Genomic DNA, 17852 nt, shown 5'->3' with positions numbered 1-17852 from the left:
AGTGGACAGATTTGATTACTGCATCTAAGCCTTCAATAAATACTTTCAGTTCAGCTACATCGTTAGATACACCTGTTTGTAATGAAAATTTACATAATTTGAGACGAAAAGTGAATTCGTCTTTCACGTTGGTTCTAAATCTCTGAGGTACTGTGCTATCTTTTCATTCGAGAGTGTGATCTACTTCTTTTGCTGAGTTTTCAGCTAACGTACAGTACATTTTACCATATTAATAGCGGAAAATTTAATATTTTTTCCGCACCTGAATAGGCTTCATTGCGTTGGAAGCTATGTGAAAAATGATTAAATAAGTGCAGTGGATATTATTACTCGAGTGGTAATAGCGCCACATTATTTCCATCTAAGTGGCAATAAAGCTACTTTGTTATTGGCACCAAATTATTACTAATGCGGGGTATTTTTAAACGATTTTCAATTATCTTGTTTTTAATGCTGGCAGCATGGTTGTTGGTTTTGAGATTCTGAACAACCATACGATGAGCAGCAATTTTAGCAAGAAAGAGAAGTAAATGAATGAAGTTACTATCCTCTAGATACAGTTTATGTTGTTGACAATTTTTTCATGAAAACATAAGCATAGCCTATCTTATTGCTGATGATTTTTATCTCACCAGACTTGTTTAATACCCTTTTTATAATTCCATATACATCTACATCTACATCATACTCCGCAAGCCACATAATGGTGTGCGGCTGAAGCTACTTTCAGTACCACTATCTGATCCCTTCAATCCTGTTCCACTCTCGTGGGAAGAATGACTGTCGGTAAGCCCCCGTAGTGGTTCTAATTTCTAGAATTTTCTCCTCGTGAGCAGTACGCGAGATGTATGTGGGGGGAAGTAATATGTTGTCCGACTCCTCCTGAAAAGTGCAGTCCCAAAATTTCAATAGTAAATCTCTCCGTGATGCACAACGCCTGTCTCATAACGTCTGCCAGTGGAGTTTGTTTAGCATCTCCGTAACGCTCTCTCTCCAGCTCTTCGTTGGATGTTCTCTATCTCCTCTATCAGTCGTACATGATGGGGATCCCAGATAGTTGAACAAGACTCAAGACTTTATAAGCTACTTCTTTCGTCGATTAGTTATATTCCCTTGAGATTATTCCGATAAATCTGGGTGTGGAGTCTCCTTTTCCCACTATCTCTTTTATGTGGTCATTCCACTTAAGGTCGTCCTGGATAGTTACGCCTAGATATTTTACGGCAGTCGCTGTCTCCAGCTGTTTGTTACCAATAGTGTAGCTGTACAATAGTGGATTTCTTTTCCTATGTATGCGCAATGTGTTACATTTATTTACGTTCAGGGTCAACTGCCAGAGCCTGCACCATTCATCAATTCTCTGCAGCTCGTTCTGTAAATTCTTACTAGCTTCTTTCGTTGCTAATTTGGTATAGACAGCTGCATCATCTGCGAATAGCCTTAAAGAGCATCCAACGCTTTCTACTAGATCATTCATATATACTGTAAACAGCAACGGTCGTATCATACTTCCCTGTGGTACTCCGGATATTACCTTTACATCTGTCGATTTAGTTCCGTTAAGAGCGATGTGTCGAGTTCTACCTGCAAGAAAGTCTTGAATCCACTCGCAAGTCTGCCCCGATACTCCGTAAGCTCGACGATGTCAGATACCTTACTGAAATCAAGGAACACGGCATCAACCTGAGCGCCGTTCTCCACAGCGCTGTGGATCTCATTGAGGAACAGAGCGAGCTGAGTTTCGCAGGATCTCTGTTTGCGGAATCCATGTTGATTTTTATAGAGGAGACGTTCATTTTCCAAAAACGTCATAATTCTTGCGCATAAAACGTGTTCCATAATTCTACAACAGACTGACGTCAACGAAGTATTGGGACAGGGCCGGCACCATTCCAAAATACCGAATGTATCCGGCACGTGTTGCCTCTCTAGTCGTTATTACCGTAGCGGGTTGCGACATAGAGAGAGTCCATTCCAAAGCATCGTTAGTAGACAACAACAAGGTCGCACGCAGTGTATCCGGCAAGTGTTGACTCTCTAGTCGTTATTACCGGCGCGGGGTTGTGACATAGAGAGAGAAACCCTTTCTGGAACTCGAACCCTGCTCCTCCTGGGTGGAAAGGCCAAGTGCTCCCACCTAACACAATTAAACCACCAGACACACATGGAATTGATGGGAAATTAAAAATGCCGGAGCCCTTTCTGGGACTCGAACCCTGGTGCTCCTGGACGGAATGCTCAAGTGCACCCCCAACACATGAAACCTGTCTAGATGCGGGAGAGGAAGGTTAGGTTAGTGTACTTTATTTATTTTGGTCGAGAAACTGACGCAAAGATCGATCCTAATTGCGTAATTAATCACAAAGATAGGTCCTAATTACACAACTATATGCAAAGCACTACAGAAGGACGGCATAAAATCGCAATACGCCGCGAAAACTGACGATACCATACAACTGGTGTTATCCTGCCAAGAAAAAAATTCGCAGAACCACTCGAAACCAGCGACAGAAACATCGAAACTCTACCCTACACCTACAAGCTGCCAGAGTCGATATTAGCTAACTTTGAGACGAGTGTATTTCCTGCTTTTCTTATATGCGTGTTTCTACTGCGTTACAGAGAAGTTATTATCAGAGTTTTTTTTTTCTTTGTATACGTCTACGGCATTGCATGTTTCGAATTCTTTAAGTTCAATGGGCTCCATGTACAATTAATCTTAAATAGAGTGATGGTAGTACTGCTGTCTGGACGCTTCCATATGAGGTCTACTTTTTTCGTATTTGATCTTCGTGGTCCATATGCGCAATTAATGTTAGTTGCAGTAGAGTCGTTTGGTAGTTACCTTGAAATGAGGGTCTCTAAATTTTGTGTTTACAGTTCCTAGGAAAGAACACCGTCCTCCAAGGACTTCTGTTTGAGTTCTGAAAGCATCTTCATGGCACTTACAGGTAACAAATCTAGAAGCCATTCGCCGAAATTCTTCAACATGACCTAGAACGGATCAATCCTACCAGTGAAGTAAGCAGGACGATAGTAATACTTCACCTGAAAGTTACTGGTTTATTATTCCTACTCATCAGCATTAACTTGCATTTTTTCCGCATTTAAGGCTAGCGACCATTCATCACACCAAATGGAAATTTTGTCAAAATTGTCTTGTGTCCTCCTACAGTCACTCAGCTTTGATGGCTTATCGTAGACCGCTGCATCGTCGGCAGACTACTGACCCGCCAAATCATTTAAGTATAAAGAGAACAGCAGCTATCCAATTGCACTGGGCTGCATATTGGATAGAGCCACTCTCTTATCTCTGAGCCTGTTACATATGCTCGTGCCTTCGTTAACGGGCTGCGATGGGAGATCGTGTCATATACCTTCCTGAAATCTAGAATATGTAATCCACCTGTTACCTTCCTTTATAGTTCTAGATATATCACGTGAAATAAAGGCATGCCGAGTTTTGAACGAATGATGCTTTCTAAAATCAAGCTGATTCATCAACATAAACAGCTTAGCCTCAAGAATGTTTATTATATTCGAACTGAGAATACGTACAAAGATTCGGGAGCAGTCCGAAGTTAGGGATATTGGTCTGTAATTTTGCGGTCTGTTCCTTCATCTTTCTTGTATACTGGAGTGACCCGCGCTTTCTTTCTTTCCTTTATACCATTCGTTTCGATCTTCGTGTTGGACGAGAAAGAAAGAGAGAGGGAGAGAGAGAGAGGCGGGGTGATGGACCAGTTCCCTGGAGTACTCCTTCTAAAATCTAACAGGAATGCCATCCGGACCAGATGATTTGTCTGTTTTTCAAATCTTGACGGTGCTTCCTTATGTCAGTTACACATCTTCCATACGGGGGTCCGTCCGAAGGTCAAGAGACTGCATGTTTGTACGGTTTTCATGCTTGAACGATGTCTTAAACGTGAAATTTTAAACTTAGGTTTGGCTTTTGCTATCTTCAACTGCCGCACCAGACGTGTCAACAAGGAACTGAATGGAATCCTTAGACTCGCTTACCGATTTTACACACGGCCTGAAAGTTCTCGGCTCCCTGCCAAATCTTTTGCTATGTTGTGACGGTGGCAGTTACGTGCTTCACGCATTAATATTTCGGCAGCAGGCTAATGACTTACGAGGCCTCGATTCAATCTATTAAACGTGCTTGATTCGATTATTCTATTCCCTACAGCTTACAGCCATGAAATATCGGTCAAATTATACATCATCTTCGTTTTCCATTAATGTCGATGGTACTTCATTCCTAAATATACGGCTTACAAGTAGTATTGTTTAGTGCTCGTCGCAGTTATGAGTACCGGTAACTACAAGCGAGGTTCATTACAAAAGCGATTCATTACAAAAGCGATACTGTCTGACTCGAAATAGCCAGGTAGCTATGACAGGGTATGCTAATACACAGAAAATTCGGTGCATAACTGATTCTTTGTCTATGTGATGCACAAAACTAATTTCATTTTGTTTTGATGTTATTTATTTATTTATTGATTTTAGTTTCAGAAGCTATCCCCGATAGCTCCGCATCGCCGTCACCACTACCATCACTGCCAAGATGGTACTTACTTCCGGAGGAGGGGTATGGAAAAGATGATAATGATGACGATGATGATGATGTAATATTTCTCTGTGAAATAATAAAAAATTTATTGATTTTAGTTTCAGAAGCTATCCCCGATAGCTCCGCATCGCCGTCACCACTACCATCACTGCCAAGATGGTACTTACTTCCGGAGGAGGGGTATGGAAAAGATGATAATGATGACGATGATGATGATGTAATATTTCTCTGTGAAATAATAAATATCGACTAAAAGCACTACATATTTTGGAACACAACCTACGAGCAGCTTAGGGACAGAAGTGATGACACTTTCTGCGGGACCTGACCATCAGTTTGCAGAACAATGCTCAAGCACGTAGAGTGCAAACTGTTACTGATTTGTTTGACTGATGGGAGTGCTGAGTGCTGTACCACCTACTGAGGTCCCGTGACGTAAGTCCTCGTGAGTTCAACTCGATTTCTGACTGAAGGAAACACTTCACGGCATTTGCTTGACGACTGCTGCAACTCATCGATTAACAGACCGCGCCACTCGAACTGTCGACACATGTGACACTGCTAAGAGCATCACTGGCAAGGGTTATACACTATGCTGGAGACTACTTTGAAGGTCAATAAAACTTTGAAAGACATATTTATTTTGTACGAGCTGTAAGTAAATAGTTTCCACTGTTAAATTTACAATCGTCGTATATAAACTCTCTCCTAGTATCCACCATCTTCTACAAGACGAGTCCCTTACAACAGAGTATACCACAGAGGTGCATGTGTGTTTGATGCTTTAGAAATACGCAGTGTGTTGCCTCTACAGTTGCTAAATTCATCATAGCATCCACAGTGAGTAAAGGATACACTGTCACTGTTGCGGCTAAAGATGCCAATACAGAGATAGAATGTATTGTACTTAAACTGCCAACAGCCTTGTTCAGTCTATTTCAGTAATGTCCAGCCTCGTACCTATCCATATATCCTCAATTTACACTATAACTTTGATGCCACTGGCTGATCTCCATGACAGCAGCAATATCTCCCTCCCTGTAATACTATTACTTGGAGTGCAATAAGACTCTCTTCACCAACTGTTCGGTGTTGTAATCAAGGAAGAAATTAACCGCATATTTACCTTCTCAGAGGAACCGAAAGTATAGGACCACTCGGATTACGTTTCGCAGACTCATCCATCATTCAATTTGATTTCGTTTGGCTCCCATACAGCTCAGCTGATGACGCCATTCTTACGTGCTCTCCGTCCCACTCAGCAACTTGTGTGATGAAGACGCTCGATCTGCTCACCACACAACGAATTCAACCACTGATGGTGTTAAAGATTAATATGTTTTAGAACAGTTAGTCTAATTCTGAAGACGACGCTAGTTTGACTGATTATGGCATTGGTCTTCCGCTCCTAGTCTGCTTCTGTCTGTAACGGCAGGCTCAATTCAACGTAATGCTTATCTGTTGAACAAAACAAGAGTTAGTTTTACACGTTACAACAAGTAAAAATCAGTGATAGTGGTCAAGGTTCATGGATGGACTTGAGAGCATCTATCTTTTGTGATGACCTTCATTATCATCCTTTAAACTGACTGGCGTGTTGTTTTAGCGTCTCTGCTTAACTCAAATAGTTAAGCCTAGACTCGGCTAGCGTCGCTAATACGTCTCTACAACACTCCTACTGCCCAAATCATCAATAAGCTCTGTCGCTCACGCTATTGCGTGCGACCAGCCACCTGATTTACGTCTTTCTATGACGGCTCAAAACTCGTCTTTTCACACAACATCCTCATCGCACCGATTACGAATTATCCATGTTTGATGCGTCCCTATCGCCTAATTTCGATTGACTGGCCACCGGATAGTCGTTTTGATCACCGTACTCACACTATCAACACAATTGAGATAACAGGTGCGTCTCGAACACTACTGCGTCGGACAGACCACCTCATAATTATCACCCGAAACACCCACAATCGCCATACGCCGATAACGCAACGGGTGGGTCCTGAACACTACCGCATCGGACGTCATACCCTGCACTCGTCTCAAGAAACTCAACACATTCGGTGGGACGCAATATCCACCTACCACATCACAACACGCTCAACACACCCCAAATCCATCCACCACAGAGCCAGATTTTATCCTGAAAGCTCTCCTGTCCAATAGCCTTGCCATAAAATTTTGTATAGGAAGTTATCTACATAAGATAACCCCTTCTATAATTAATCTAATACTTCTAAATATTGTTTGTGTCATAGCTGAAGCAAATTTTCTATACTAAGCGATCCAGTGCTCCCCATACAACAAAATTTAACATCAAACACATAATATACACACAATCAATACCAAAATAAGACAAGCACATGAAAATAGGAAAATAAATACACACAACATAAAACAAATAATCACAAAACACAAATAGAACACTGCCTATACTAATACAAATAAACATCGCCAACAAATCACAAAATCTAATCTAATTATACACTACTTTGTTCCCGGCCGCGTTCTTCCGCTGCCGAGTGTGCCGCCCTAGTCATTCTTGTCTGTTTTGCGCAGTTTGCGTACGGCCAGGGTTCGCCGGACGTATTTTGATTATTTGTGTAGGCTCTGGATTACGGTCTTCACTCGCTCTCCAGTTCTGCACTGGTTGATCCCTTCCATTTTTATTGGTTGGTTTCCAGTTATTATTACCCTGGTTCCACCTACGTTCCTGTGACGGATAATGTTTGTCCTCTATTATCGCGTCACTGTGGATTGTTTCTTCAAGTTGCATGCTTTGTGGGCTGCACTGCGGAACTTACCCGTAAGATGACAATGGTCTCTACGAGGAGTCTCAGCTTTTCTATCTAAGGCCAGCCCGCAAATATGACAATTAACAGCCTCTTCATACAAGTCATCATTTTCCTTTGATTTGGTCATGGGAATATTGATGCTGTAGAGCTTGTGAACTTGCCATGAAAGTTTTCCAAGCTCAGTGAGAAGCCAAACCGCCGGATCGCCCCCTACATAAGACTGATAACTATTAAGTTTTACAATCATATGCGCATACAACTTGGAACACAGCCGCATAAGGTACGTGTTTTTGTGTGAAGGTTGTGTGTGAGGCTAAGGGGTTCCCTTCACAACGAGTAATAGGAGCCAGCAAGCATCAAAATCGGCGTACACAACAAAAGGACAACGCTGCTGGTGGTGAGCATTTTTAAATTTAATGAAGTTATTTTCCTCAGTGGGCATAACAACATGTACCGGGTCCATGCATGCACAATCTAATAGATGTGTCGCTAATAACTCTTGAGATGAAAAATAATTCAAACACCTTATACAAATATGTTGTTTATGTTCATTTTTACTTAACTGGGAGGAAATGAGTCAGGACATGTCTTTGATCCAGACGTAGTGATAATTAGCACGTTTGGAGAAGAGCAGCATGTTGACATGCAACTCTCGCTCACATGCAAATTTTGAGAAATGGAGGGGGCCTACTACTGTATGCTTGTTCTGCTCATCTGACTTGCTTTACCTCTCCAAGCCACAAACGTGGACCGATATTGCGGTATTCTGAGCTTAAAACTTAGGTATATCCTGGATTCTTAAAGGGAACTCTATTCCATCAAAGTTGCACTGTCTCTTAATATCTTTGACTTTGTAACTGCTGGGACGCTCGGGATGATGTTTGTAATTGTAATTGTAATTTCTCTCGCAAGCCAGGACTGACCATGCAAAACACGCATTATCATACTTATTTTGAACATTAACGCACGCCTGCTTTTTCTCAATATCTATAGGGAGTTTAATATAACTGAACCCTCCATTCATTGGATCATAGACATGTATATGGATGTCGAGGTGTGGTATACTGCTGAGCGCTTTAGCGGATCCACGTACTTCCATCTCGGAAAATCGGGCCATAATAGCGCTCAAGGTGGATTCTCGGTACAACTCAGCAATCGATGTGCTCCGAGAAATAACACCATCGTTATTACCGGCGCGGGGTTGTAACATAGAGAGAGAGATAGCGCCATCTCCTCCTCCAGCGCTGTCGCAACCGTTTGGCTGCGCAGCCCGTCCGCCGTCGCCACAGCCTGGCCCTTCAAACCGGCTGTCACCCCCCTCCTCCTCTAGAAGCAGCAGCTCGCCGCCCACGCAAGGTATGTGTTCCGAGACGTATACCTCTCCCCGCAAATGATGATGATTACGATCACTCATCACCAGTCCATTCATCTATCGGATGGACTCCTAGTTGTAGCAACAGTAATAATAGTAATTTCCTTATGGCTAGCGGTAGTTCTCTCCCCCGTCCTATCGATAACGAATTCGATCAGAATAACGGCGTAATGACTCCCTTAGAATACTCAGCAGTTGCTAGAGCGTTTGATGAGCGAATCTCTTTCACCAGAATTGAGAATCCATGCGGGAGGTATCGCGATCCTGTAAGGTTTTTGGAGGCGTGCCTCCCCGTCTTGGAGACCGAGCTCCTCAAACTCTTAGAAGATCCGGAATTTAACGCCTTTAAATGCAGTGCGGTATTATGCAGTGAACTGAGTCACCCCCCTAAACATCAAGGTGACGCGGAGACGGCTACTCTGCATTATATATGGGGTGAAAATGGTGTTATTTCTCGGAGCACATCGATTGCTGAGTTGTACCGAGAATCCACCTTGAGCGCTATTATGGCCCGATTTTCCGAGATGGAAGTACGTGGATCCGCTAAAGCGCTCAGCAGTATACCACACCTCGACATCCATATACATGTCTATGATCCAATGAATGGAGGGTTCAGTTATATTAAACTCCCTATAGATATTGAGAAAAAGCAGGCGTGCATTAATGTTCAAAATAAGTATGATAATGCGTGTTTTGCATGGTCAGTCCTGGCTTGCGAGAGAAATTACAATTACAATTACAAACATCATCCCGAGCGTCCCAGCAGTTACAAAGTCAAAGATATTAAGAGACAGTGCAACTTTGATGGAATAGAGTTCCCTTTAAGAATCCAGGATATACCTAAGTTTTAAGCTCAGAATACCGCAATATCGGTCCACGTTTGTGGCTTGGAGAGGTAAAGCAAGTCAGATGAGCAGAACAAGCATACAGTAGTAGGCCCCCTCCATTTCTCAAAATTTGCATGTGAGCGAGAGTTGCATGTCAACATGCTGCTCTTCTCCAAACGTGCTAATTATCACTACGTCTGGATCAAAGACATGTCCTGACTCATTTCCTCCCAGTTAAGTAAAAATGAACATAAACAACATATTTGTATAAGGTGTTTGAATTATTTTTCATCTCAAGAGTTATTAGCGACACATCTATTAGATTGTGCATGCATGGACCCGGTACATGTTGTTATGCCCACTGAGGAAAATAACTTCATTAAATTTAAAAATGCTCACCACCAGCAGCGTTGTCCTTTTGTTGTGTACGCCGATTTTGATGCTTGCTGGCTACTATTACTCGCTGTGAAGGGAACCCCTTAGCCTCACACACAACCTTCACACAAAAACACGTACCTTATGCGGCTGTGTTCCAAGTTGTATGCGCATATGATTGTAAAACTTAATAGTTATCAGTCTTATGTAGGGGGCGATCCGGCGGTTTGGCTTCTCACTGAGCTTGGAAAACTTTCATGGCAAGTTCACAAGCTCTACAGCATCAATATTCCCATGACCAAATCAAAGGAAAATGATGACTTGTATGAAAAGGCTGTTAATTGTCATATTTGCGGGCTGGCCTTAGATAGAAAAGCTGAGACTCCTCGTAGAGACCATTGTCATCTTACGGGTAAGTTCCGCAGTGCAGCCCACAAAGCATGCAACTTGAAGAAACAATCCACAGTGACGCGATAATAGAGGACAAACATTATCCGTCACAGGAACGTAGGTGGAACCAGGGTAATAATAACTGGAAACCAACCAATAAAAATGGAAGGGATCAACCAGTGCAGAACTGGAGAGCGAGTGAAGACCGTAATCCAGAGCCTACACAAATAATCAAAATACGTCCGGCGAACCCTGGCCGTACGCAAACTGCGCAAAACAGACAAGAATGACTAGGGCGGCACACTCGGCAGCGGAAGAACGCGGCCGGGAACAAAGTAGTGTATAATTAGATTAGATTTTGTGATTTGTTGGCGATGTTTATTTGTATTAGTATAGGCAGTGTTCTATTTGTGTTTTGTGATTATTTGTTTTATGTTGTGTGTATTTATTTTCCTATTTTCATGTGCTTGTCTTATTTTGGTATTGATTGTGTGTATATTATGTGTTTGATGTTAAATTTTGTTGTATGGGGAGCACTGGATCGCTTAGTATAGAAAATTTGCTTCAGCTATGACACAAACAATATTTAGAAGTATTAGATTAATTATAGAAGGGGTTATCTTATGTAGATAACTTCCTATACAAAATTTTATGGCAAGGCTATTGGACAGGAGAGCTTTCAGGATAAAATCTGGCTCTGTGGTGGATGGATTTGGGGTGTGTTGAGCGTGTTGTGATGTGGTAGGTGGATATTGCGTCCCACCGAATGTGTTGAGTTTCTTGAGACGAGTGCAGGGTATGACGTCCGATGCGGTAGTGTTCAGGACCCACCCGTTGCGTTATCGGCGTATGGCGATTGTGGGTGTTTCGGGTGATAATTATGAGGTGGTCTGTCCGACGCAGTAGTGTTCGAGACGCACCTGTTATCTCAATTGTGTTGATAGTGTGAGTACGGTGATCAAAACGACTATCCGGTGGCCAGTCAATCGAAATTAGGCGATAGGGACGCATCAAACATGGATAATTCGTAATCGGTGCGATGAGGATGTTGTGTGAAAAGACGAGTTTTGAGCCGTCATAGAAAGACGTAAATCAGGTGGCTGGTCGCACGCAATAGCGTGAGCGACAGAGCTTATTGATGATTTGGGCAGTAGGAGTGTTGTAGAGACGTATTAGCGACGCTAGCCGAGTCTAGGCTTAACTATTTGAGTTAAGCAGAGACGCTAAAACAACACGCCAGTCAGTTTAAAGGATGATAATGAAGGTCATCACAAAAGATAGATGCTCTCAAGTCCATCCATGAACCTTGACCACTATCACTGATTTTTACTTGTTGTAACGTGTAAAACTAACTCTTGTTTTGTTCAACAGATAAGCATTACGTTGAATTGAGCCTGCCGTTACAGACAGAAGCAGACTAGGAGCGGAAGACCAATGCCATAATCAGTCAAACTAGCGTCGTCTTCAGAATTAGACTAACTGTTCTAAAACATATTAATCTTTAACACCATCAGTGGTTGAATTCGTTGTGTGGTGAGCAGATCGAGCGTCTTCATCACACAAGTTGCTGAGTGGGACGGAGAGCACGTAAGAATGGCGTCATCAGCTGAGCTGTATGGGAGCCAAACGAAATCAAATTGAATGATGGATGAGTCTGCGAAACGTAATCCGAGTGGTCCTATACTTTCGGTTCCTCTGAGAAGGTAAATATGCGGTTAATTTCTTCCTTGATTACAACACCGAACAGTTGGTGAAGAGAGTCTTATTGCACTCCAAGTAATAGTATTACAGGGAGGGAGATATTGCTGCTGTCATGGAGATCAGCCAGTGGCATCAAAGTTATAGTGTAAATTGAGGATATATGGATAGGTACGAGGCTGGACATTACTGAAATAGACTGAACAAGGCTGTTGGCAGTTTAAGTACAATACATTCTATCTCTGTATTGGCATCTTTAGCCGCAACAGTGACAGTGTATCCTTTACTCACTGTGGATGCTATGATGAATTTAGCAACTGTAGAGGCAACACACTGCGTATTTCTAAAGCATCAAACACACATGCACCTCTGTGGTATACTCTGTTGTAAGGGACTCGTCTTGTAGAAGATGGTGGATACTAGGAGAGAGTTTATATACGACGATTGTAAATTTAACAGTGGAAACTATTTACTTACAGCTCGTACAAAATAAATATGTCTTTCAAAGTTTTATTGACCTTCAAAGTAGTCTCCAGCATAGTGTATAACCCTTGCCAGTGATGCTCTTAGCAGTGTCACATGTGTCGACAGTTCGAGTGGCGCGGTCTGTTAATCGATGAGTTGCAGCAGTCGTCAAGCAAATGCCGTGAAGTGTTTCCTTCAGTCAGAAATCGAGTTGAACTCACGAGGACTTACGTCACGGGACCTCAGTAGGTGGTACAGCACTCAGCACTCCCATCAGTCAAACAAATCAGTAACAGTTTGCACTCTACGTGCTTGAGCATTGTTCTGCAAACTGATGGTCAGGTCCCGCAGAAAGTGTCATCACTTCTGTCCCTAAGCTGCTCGTAGGTTGTGTTCCAAAATATGTAGTGCTTTTAGTCGATATTTATTATTTCACAGAGAAATATTACATCATCATCATCGTCATCATTATCATCTTTTCCATACCCCTCCTCCGGAAGTAAGTACCATCTTGGCAGTGATGGTAGTGGTGACGGCGATGCGGAGCTATCGGGGATAGCTTCTGAAACTAAAATCAATAAATTTTTTATTATTTCACAGAGAAATATTACATCATCATCATCGTCATCATTATCATCTTTTCCATACCCCTCCTCCGGAAGTAAGTACCATCTTGGCAGTGATGGTAGTGGTGACGGCGATGCGGAGCTATCGGGGATAGCTTCTGAAACTAAAATCAATAAATAAATAAATAACATCAAAACAAAATGAAATTAGTTTTGTGCATCACATAGACAAAGAATCAGTTATGCACCGAATTTTCTGTGTATTAGCATACCCTGTCATAGCTACCTGGCTATTTCGAGTCAGACAGTATCGCTTTTGTAATGAATCGCTTTTGTAATGAACCTCGCTTGTAGTTACCGGTACTCATAACTGCGACGAGCACTAAACAATACTACTTGTAAGCCGTATATTTAGGAATGAAGTACCATCGACATTAATGGAAAACGAAGATGATGTATAATTTGACCGATATTTCATGGCTGTAAGCTGTAGGGAATAGAATAATCGAATCAAGCACGTTTAATAGATTGAATCGAGGCCTCGTAAGTCATTAGCCTGCTGCCGAAATATTAATGCGTGAAGCACGTAACTGCCACCGTCACAACATAGCAAAAGATTTGGCAGGGAGCCGAGAACTTTCAGGCCGTGTGTAAAATCGGTAAGCGAGTCTAAGGATTCCATTCAGTTCCTTGTTGACACGTCTGGTGCGGCAGTTGAAGATAGCAAAAGCCAAACCTAAGTTTAAAATTTCACGTTTAAGACATCGTTCAAGCATGAAAACCGTACAAACATGCAGTCTCTTGACCTTCGGACGGACCCCCGTATGGAAGATGTGTAACTGACATAAGGAAGCACCGTCAAGATTTGAAAAACAGACAAATCATCTGGTCCGGATGGCATTCCTGTTAGATTTTAGAAGGAGTACTCCAGGGAACTGGTCCATCACCCCGCCTCTCTCTCTCTCCCTCTCTCTTTCTTTCTCGTCCAACACGAAGATCGAAACGAATGGTATAAAGGAAAGAAAGAAAGCGCGGGTCACTCCAGTATACAAGAAAGATGAAGGAACAGACCGCAAAATTACAGACCAATATCCCTAACTTCGGACTGCTCCCGAATCTTTGTACGTATTCTCAGTTCGAATATAATAAACATTCTTGAGGCTAAGCTGTTTATGTTGATGAATCAGCTTGATTTTAGAAAGCATCATTCGTTCAAAACTCGGCATGCCTTTATTTCACGTGATATATCTAGAACTATAAAGGAAGGTAACAGGTGGATTACATATTCTAGATTTCAGGAAGGTATATGACACGATCTCCCATCGCAGCCCGTTAACGAAGGCACGAGCATATGTAACAGGCTCAGAGATAAGAGAGTGGCTCTATCCAATATGCAGCCCAGTGCAATTGGATAGCTGCTGTTCTCTTTATACTTAAATGATTTGGCGGGTCAGTAGTCTGCCGACGATGCAGCGGTCTACGATAAGCCATCAAAGCTGAGTGACTGTAGGAGGACACAAGACAATTTTGACAAAATTTCCATTTGGTGTGATGAATGGTCGCTAGCCTTAAATGCGGAAAAAATGCAAGTTAATGCTGATGAGTAGGAATAATAAACCAGTAACTTTCAGGTGAAGTATTACTATCGTCCTGCTTACTTCACTGGTAGGATTGATCCGTTCTAGGTCATGTTGAAGAATTTCGGCGAATGGCTTCTAGATTTGTTACCTGTAAGTGCCATGAAGATGCTTTCAGAACTCAAACAGAAGTCCTTGGAGGACGGTGTTCTTTCCTAGGAACTGTAAACACAAAATTTAGAGACCCTCATTTCAAGGTAACTACCAAACGACTCTACTGCAACTAACATTAATTGCGCATATGGACCACGAAGATCAAATACGAAAAAAGTAGACCTCATATGGAAGCGTCCAGACAGCAGTACTACCATCACTCTATTTAAGATTAATTGTACATGGAGCCCATTGAACTTAAAGAATTCGAAACATGCAATGCCGTAGACGTATACAAAGAAAAAAAAAACTCTGATAATAACTTCTCTGTAACGCAGTAGAAACACGCATATAAGAAAAGCAGGAAATACACTCGTCTCAAAGTTAGCTAATATCGACTCTGGCAGCTTGTAGGTGTAGGGTAGAGTTTCGATGTTTCTGTCGCTGGTTTCGAGTGGTTCTGCGAATTTTTTTCTTGGCAGGATAACACCAGTTGTATGGTATCGTCAGTTTTCGCGGCGTATTGCGATTTTATGCCGTCCTTCTGTAGTGCTTTGCATATAGTTGTGTAATTAGGACCTATCTTTGTGATTAATTACGCAATTAGGATCGATCTTTGCGTCAGTTTCTCGACCAAAATAAATAAAGTACACTAACCTAACCTTCCTCTCCCGCATCTAGACAGGTTTCATGTGTTGGGGGTGCACTTGAGCATTCCGTCCAGGAGCACCAGGGTTCGAGTCCCAGAAAGGGCTCCGGCATTTTTAATTTCCCATCAATTCCATGTGTGTCTGGTGGTTTAATTGTGTTAGGTGGGAGCACTTGGCCTTTCCACCCAGGAGGAGCAGGGTTCGAGTTCCAGAAAGGGTTTCTCTCTCTATGTCACAACCCCGCGCCGGTAATAACGACTAGAGAGTCAACACTTGCCGGATACACTGCGTGCGACCTTGTTGTTGTCTACTAACGATGCTTTGGAATGGACTCTCTCTATGTCGCAACCCGCTACGGTAATAACGACTAGAGAGGCAACACGTGCCGGATACATTCGGTATTTTGGAATGGTGCCGGCCCTGTCCCAATACTCAACGATAGGTCTACAATTGTGTGGATCTGTCTTACAGCCTTCCTTAAAAACGGGAATGACCCGCGCTTTTTTCTAGTCGTTAGGTGCCTTTCGTTGCTCAAGTGATATACGATGAATTACTGCTGGAAGGGGAGCAAGTTCTTTCTCATATAGAATCTTATAGGTATCTCATCTGGTCCTGACGCCTTTCCACTACTAAGCGATTGTAGCTGTTTTTCAATTCCGCGATCGGTTATCTCAGTATCCGCCATGTCGACGTTTGTATGACGATTGAAAGGAGGGACAGTGTTACGGTCTTCCGCGGTGAAACAACTTCGGAGAACCGAATTAAGTATTTTGGCCTTCTCTCTGTTATCTCCCGTTTCGGTGCCGGTGTGGTCGCTGAGAGACTGACTAGATGATTTTGAGGTACTTTCTGATTTACATACGACCAAAATCTCTTAGGGTCTATACTCAAATCGGTTGACAACGTCTTACTATCAAGATCATTGAATGTTTCTCTCATTGTTCTCCTTACGCTCATTTTCGCTTCGTTCAGCTTTTGTTTCTCAGCTAGGTTTTTACTTCTCTTGAATCTGAGATGAAGTGCTCTTTTTTTACGTAGCTCTTTTCTAACATGGCTATTAAACCATGATGGATATTCCCCATTCCTTAAAACCTTACTCGGAAAATACTTGTATAGGGTATACTTAACGATGCCTTTGAATTTTTTCCATTTGTTCTCCACATCTTCGTCCATTACCGAATATTTGATGCTGACTGCTGAGATAGTCTGAAATCTGTATCCTGTCACCCTTGCTGAGCAAATATATCTTCCTACCTTTCTTAACATTCCTTGTAGGACCCGTCGTCATAAATACTGTCACAGCCATGTTTAAACTGGGGAATTTGGAGTAATTATATTTTATATTCACTCACATTGAGGCCAGAAGTAGGACTGCCATAATTCAAGGACGAAAATCAAGGACAAAATTAGGTAATTATAAAGATGTGGTTGAAACACGGACCAATATGTTGTGCAAGTGATTATTGGCTTGCATTTCAGTTGAATCTTCATCATTTCTTTACAATGGTTATTATGAAGATGTGGTTGAAACCTGGAATCAGATAATGTCCTTTCACCTTTCTGCACGTCAGCCAAATCTTCATAATTACCATAACTCAAACAGTAATTCTGCCAGCGAAGAAGTTGTAATTAACAAGGAACATTAATCCAAGAATTAATGGTGTCTATAAAGGAGTGGTCATTGATGAAGAATATTAATTGCAATTGACATCAAATAACTTTTTAATTAAAGCACTGAACACAAATTATTAGCATGTACACAATAATGCTGCTACATTTGGTATATATCTTTCACTTTATGCTTTAAACCAGTCATATTTCTCTGAACCCAGAAAAGAAGAAAGGAACTCCCTCCGATTCTGAATTAGTCCATGAAAATCTGTGCAATTTGTGTTTTTCATGTTATATTGAATTTGGAGCATTGCACTGACTGATGTTAAAGCTAGCCTGTTTCTTTCTTCTGTCCACTGCGCATTCACTAGGTTCACTAGGGAAAATACTCTCTCCACATCGGTATTATTCCCTGGAATGGAGAAATAGTACTGCACAATAGCAAACAGTTCTGAATACTGCTCTTTAGAAACACAATCCTCAAAAAATTTAACCCACTTTTTATGAGGCATCACCTCCAAATTCTGGTTATCTTCCTGTGTAAGAAAACAATTCAGTTTCACTGTCTGGTCAAATAGCAAACTCTCATCCACTCTGCAAGTTGTGTTTTCTTGCATCCACTTAGTGTACATTCAACTTTTTCCCAATCAGGTAAAGCCTTCAACAGCATCCAGTCAAAATGTTCAAGTTCGGATAAAGGCTTGCTCCATTTTATCAGATAATCTGTAACTTTCTGATATAATGCCATGGCATCCTCTTGAAATTTTGACTGCTGATACTGGGAGGGATCT

This window comes from Schistocerca americana, chromosome X (genome assembly GCF_021461395.2).
Source record: "Schistocerca americana isolate TAMUIC-IGC-003095 chromosome X, iqSchAmer2.1, whole genome shotgun sequence".
Lineage (NCBI taxonomy): Eukaryota > Metazoa > Arthropoda > Insecta > Orthoptera > Acrididae > Schistocerca > Schistocerca americana.
This window is presented reverse-complemented; position numbering follows the sequence as displayed.